Source organism: Marmota marmota, unplaced genomic scaffold (assembly GCF_001458135.2).
Source record: "Marmota marmota marmota unplaced genomic scaffold, marMar, whole genome shotgun sequence".
Classification (NCBI taxonomy): domain Eukaryota; kingdom Metazoa; phylum Chordata; class Mammalia; order Rodentia; family Sciuridae; genus Marmota; species Marmota marmota.
In genome coordinates this window covers 345879-351878 of record NW_025999899.1, presented here as the reverse complement: position 1 = coordinate 351878, position 6000 = coordinate 345879, and positions in this window count along the sequence as shown.

Here is a 6000-nt window from a genome sequence, read left to right as displayed (position 1 = left end):
TCCTTCCTTCCTTCCTTCCTTCCTTCCTTCTTTCCTTCCTTTCTCCAGGGATTGAATCCAGGGCAGCTAATCCACAGCCATGTCCCTAGGCCTTTTTGTGATTTTATTTAGAAACATGGTCTCACTGAGTTGCTTAGGTCTAAGTTACTGATGTTGTCTCTGAACTCGTGGTCTTCCTTCCTCAGTATCCTGAGCCACTGGGATTACAGGTGTGGGCAACAAGCCTGGCGCTCCTTGGTACCTTTTCTTTTCCCCTTTAAATGTTTTATTTGTTCATTTTTGTTACACATGACAGTAGAATATATTTAGACATATCATATGTATGTGGAGTTTGACCTCCTATTTTAGTGGTTGTCCATGACGTGGGGTTACACTGGTCATGTATTCATATATGAACCTTGGAACCTTTTGATAGTGTGAATTGGTTTGAGTTGTGTTTCTGGCAGCAAGAAAGTAAAGAGTAGATTTTGATACAGAGAGTAATGCTTTAAACCCTGGCTTCATGAGGGCCTGTGGCAGAGATATGGGGATTCACAGTTTAGGACCAAGACCCAGCTTAGTCTCAGGCACAAATAGGAGTGTGCAGCCCCCTGCAGAATTAGCCCCCATACTTGTAGGTTGTGGTAGTGCCCATGGAAGAGACGAGGGTAGCAGTAAGTTCCTTGGGACTTCACAGGGCATGCAACGAAAAGTGGTATCGCATGGAAAGTGGGAGCCACGTGGGGACCTCTGATATGGCTTTTCCCTAAGTCCCACTCAAAACACTAGAGAGACGTGGATAATGGAGCAAATTACCACTAACACTGAGTGCCAGGATCTGAGAGGAGTCCTTGCTGTTTATAAGTAGGAGAAGCTGGATGGAAAAAAAAGCTATGAAGAATTGACCTCTAGAGAGAGGACACCTGAAAAAAGAAAATGCTTTGAACTTTCCCCAACAGGTTTCCTCTGACGCACAGGCAATAACTGTGGTAAATGATATTTGGTTTTGCTTCTGGTGACTTGTTGAATGTTTTAAAAATATTTCCCTGCTCCTTCCAATATCTTCTGTTCTTTTTCTTTAAAGTTTTTACATTTTCCTGTGTTTTAGAAGGCCTATTTAAAATCTGAATAGCAGTTATTTTTATTTATTATTATTATCATTGTGTGTGTGTTTGTGTGTGTGTGTTTGTGTGTGTGTGTTTGTTTGAGTTCCTAAACATATAACCCAGGGCTACATAAGTGCTCTACTAGTGAACTATATCCCCAGCCCTAGTGGTTATTGTAAATATTGCACACAGTGTCCCTCAACTTGTGTGTCCATGAGAAACCTCAGACTCTCATTCCACAGCCTCCTTTGAGGGATTCTATACAGATGTTTCACCATGCCTAGAGCCATATGACCCTGTGATCTGCAGTAAAAATGGAACTATTAATTGCAAGTCCTCCAACCTCCACGTATCCATGTCCTTTGCTAAGCAATTGAGTTATTCTCCTGCCCACTGTCCACTCAGGAAGAGGTAGAATACACCTCCCACCATATGCCCAGAAAGTAAAGTGGGCACACTCAACAAGATGCTGGTTCTGAGCCTAGGCCTCAAGAGGTGTTGTGTGTTGCCACTTGCCACTATCATGGCCATGAGAAGAACATGCCTGAGTTAACCCACTGATAAAAAGAAGGTGTAAAATACAAGGACAATGTCCCTGTTGGATCTCAGCATAGATCAGCCCACCTTCAACCAATCTATGCACAGTTATGTGAAATAAATGCTTATGTTGGTATGCTACTAAGACCATATGGGAGTTTTCCTTACACAGCAATAGCTGCCCAGCACAAACCCTATCATGCAGGCCACAGCTGACGGGAGTGACAAACTAGTAGCTGATCCACAGGCAGGCAAGCATGTAGCCAGAGACTTAGAAGATTTCTGAAGGTGAGAGCCCTGCTGAACAGAGGTGCCCTGTCTGCATGATCACTCAGAAACTACGTGGATCTTCATTCATGGGAACTATGTGTGTGAGACAACCTGAAAGAGACATTAGAGAAGAGGGAGTGTTAACAGCAGTCCCTTCACCTTCTGAATGTAGCCCTCATTGCTCTAAGACTTATGAATGAACTTTTTTTTGAACTGGGCATGGGGTCAGTTTACTTTGTAAAAGTTCATTGAGCTGGTGCTAGGGATGTAGCTGAGTAATAGGGCATGTATTTATCATTCCCAATGCCGTGAGTTCAATCCCCAGTAAGCATGCATGTACACACACACACACACACACACACAACCCAAATCCAAAATTCCAAAGTCTCCAACTGCCTGCCCCTGGAACTCTTTATGATAGCTTTATTTTTTAATTTTTTTTTTTTTTTGTGGTGCTAGGGATAGAACAACCCAGGGCACTCTGCCACAGAGCTACATGTATAGCTTGCTCATGGTCTCTCTAGTTCTTTAATTTTTGCAGTTTGACCTCAATCAAACTTATGATTTTATTCTCTCTCTCTCTCTCTTTTATTTATTTATTTATTTATTTTGTGGTACTCACAATTGAACCTGGGGCACTCTCCATCAAGGCTTATCTAAGCCCTTTGAATTTTTTACTGTCCAGGTTGGTCTCATACCTGTGATTCCACCTGGCATAATCTTCCTTCTAAGTAAGTGAAATTGCAGGCATGTCTACCATGTCTGGCTTGCAGTCTCTCTCTCTCTCTCTCTCTCTGTTTGTGTCTCTCTCTTCTCTTCTCTCTTCTCTCTCTCTCTTTCTTTCTCTCTCTCTCTCTCTCTCTTTCTCTCTTTCTCTCTCTCTCTCTCTCTCTCTCTCTCTCTCTCTCTCTCTCTCTCTCATTTGCAGTAGTGCTGGGGCTGGGGACCAAACCCATTATTTCACGCGATGTATCTACCCATGAGCTATACCTCCAGTCTTATTAATTTTAATTTTGATGGCATACACTGCTCTCTGAAATAATCTTACAAATTTATTTATTTCCTTAATTCAGTGAATATTAACCAGGTTCCTGTTAGTTGAAGGCACTGGTCTAGGCACCAGGCACACATCAACCAACAAAACAGGCAGTCCTTGCTCTCATGGGGCTTTGGGTTTTGCTTCTTTCATACCATTTGCCCCCACTAAAGAAGTCAGGCTTCCAGGGGAGTGGGGACCTTGTCTGTGTCTCTGTGGTATCATGTGGCACTTTGGAGGGGAGGAAGACAGCTGTGGATGAGAATGTTGGGAACACATCCTTGGAGGTGGCTCCTGAAGAAGACTAGGTAGACTTTGTGGAGAAGTGAGAGGTGGTTTATGCTGGAAAAGGGACATGATATGACAATGGGTGAGTGTTTAGGCCTGGAGGAGTGTGACATCTCAGAGAAAGCTGAAGTCAGAGAGATAGAGTAGCGTCCAACAGCCATGAATCCATGCAAGAGATGGGGAGTAGAAGGGACCTCAGAAATAAGAGGGAGTTGTTAGGTAAAGGAGGGGTATCCCACTTAGCTAATAGAGGTGTGGCCAGGAAAAGGCATGAGGGTGAGACCCCTTCTAGAGAATTTTATCAGTCAGCTGTCCTGAAAAGAGGGGAACTATACAGGGTAGATCCCTCATCTTTACCCCACAAAGAAATCACATTAGGTTGACCATTCAAAACTTCCCCTAAATGGGGAAAAATCAGAGGAGGTCTAGGAAATCTGTGTCCCCTCTTCCTTCACTTTTCCCAGCAGATCCTCATCTTCAAGAAGACTTGAGGGCAACTTCTCTGCCCTAATGTCCTGCTTCTGAGTTTATCCTTAGCACCCAGCACAGAGTGGGCATCCAGAATGTGGGCTGAGAGTGAGTGGATGAGGAGGAGGGGAAGGGCAACTCTGAGCTAATAGGTAGAGAGACTGATGGGTGACATTACGGCCTGGCTTCAGACCTTTTTGTTGTACCCCTCATACCTATCATTACCCTGTCCTGAAAACCTCCCGCACAACCAGCTGGTCCTTCTGCTTAAACTCTTGTAGTGAGGGGTCTCTAATATTTGCTTATCTGGGAAGGCAGGAAGGGTCAGGTAGGATACGCTTTGACCTAGAAGGGAAGCTCTTTAGAGACTTTGCCCTTCCTTACTTTCCCCTTCCTATCAGATACTCAGGTCAGATTCTTGGGGGCTCCAGGGCTGTCTACAGTGTGCTGATTGTGTGCAGGGAGGATCGGGCACATTACTAGTTCCCACCAAATACATGCCATCCCCTCTGGAGTGCTATCTTTTTTTCTTGTCCCTCTCTTTCCATTCAGAACTCCTTACAGTAGTGCCCAGACCCCTGGCCAAGAGCCTATGCTCTAGTCTTGTTACCATCAATCCTCATGCAATGAAGCCAGGCATGAGCAACACATGAATGCTGAGTGAGTCCCTGTTTCAAGTCTTCCCATCAGGCACCAGTAGGAGGGCATTGGCCTCAATGAAGACTAGGCAAAGAGGTATAAGGAAGAGCCCCCCACAGTGGGCACACTTCCTCAGGCATATGGTGGGCAATAAGTGAAGGTGAGCCAGAGGTTCCTGGGTCCAAAGGAAAATAGGCTGGAGCATGAGTAAAGGTCAGAGAAAAGATGTGGTAGGAAAATGGCAGGATCAGAATATTAAGGGAGAAAGGCCCTTATCACCAGCTGCAGCTGGTGAGGGAAAGGTGAGGAGGTGATGATGGAGCAGTTGGGGGAGCTAGTCACACACTGGAAGTTACCTGATATCAGTGTCTTCTTTTTCTGCACACAACTGTCTGGCCTCCTTCTTTGAGTCCTTACCTGATTGAAGATTTAACCAAGCCATTTCATATTTTTACATCTCAATTACCTCATCTCTATAAAAGTTAGAGTGATACCACTTGCTTCCTGAGCTAGTGGTAAGGCTTCCTTAGGTCAATGGAAGTATTTTGTAAACTAGGCTGCACAAGGAGATGTACAGTGGCCTCATCATGTCTGTCACAAAGAGAGAGTTCTTCCCAGAAATAAATGAAAAAGATGAGAGCAGGCTTCAGGTGTCTCTTTATGTCATATTCTTCATTGTTGTTTATTTTTCCCTTCTCCTTTTGAGACTACTACCTGTTTTCCAGGGTGGACTGGAGACTGAGACCTTCAGTGTTAGTGTTACTGGAAACAGACTGATTGAGAAGCAGCAAGCAGCACTCAGAGAGAAGAACTCCAAACTTATTTTATGGCAGCGGGCCCAGAGGAAAACAAAACTCCTAATTCTGATCCATGATCCACAGTTTCTCACGACATTTATAGGTTATTTGGCATCATCTAAACCCATCCTATCATTGGGGCTTTTTTTATTATTAAAAATCCCCAATCTATGGGGATAAAGTCCTTGTGCAGGGTCTCTAACATAAAGCATGGTTACAGAAACAGATTAGAAGGAATGGCTGTTTTTGCAGACATCTGTTGTATTTCAAGAGGAAGTAGTCAGTCTCCCATGGAAGTTATTTACAATCCAAAAATTAGGGATCCATGGTCAATTAGGCTTCCTGAAGAAAGACTGAGAGAGGGAGGGGAAATGACCCTCATCCCAGGCATTGTTTTCTATTCTTTTCTTTTTAGGTGTACATGGGATTAAACTCAGGGGCACTCAATCACTGAGCCACATCTCAAGCCCTTTTTTGCATTTTACTTAAAGACAGGGTCTCACTGAGTTGCCTGGTGTCTCCCTGTTGCTGAGGCTGGCTTTGAACTTGTGATCCTCCTGCCTCTGCATCCCAAGCCACTGGGATTACAGGCATTCTCTACTGCATCCTGAACCTTGGAACCATTTTTAGAAATAAATTATTTTTATATGGAGAAGTGAAGTAAATGTTTACATTTGTATACCAGTAAGACTGTGTGGGAATTTTCCTTACACAGTAATAGCTACCTAGCACAGACCTATCATGTAGGCCACATCTGACTGAGTCACAAACAAGTAGCTGATCCACGGCCAGGCAAGCACGTAGCCAGAGAACTATGAGATTGCTGGAGGTGACAGCCCTGCTGAACAGAGGTACCCTGTCTGCATGATCACTCAGCAAC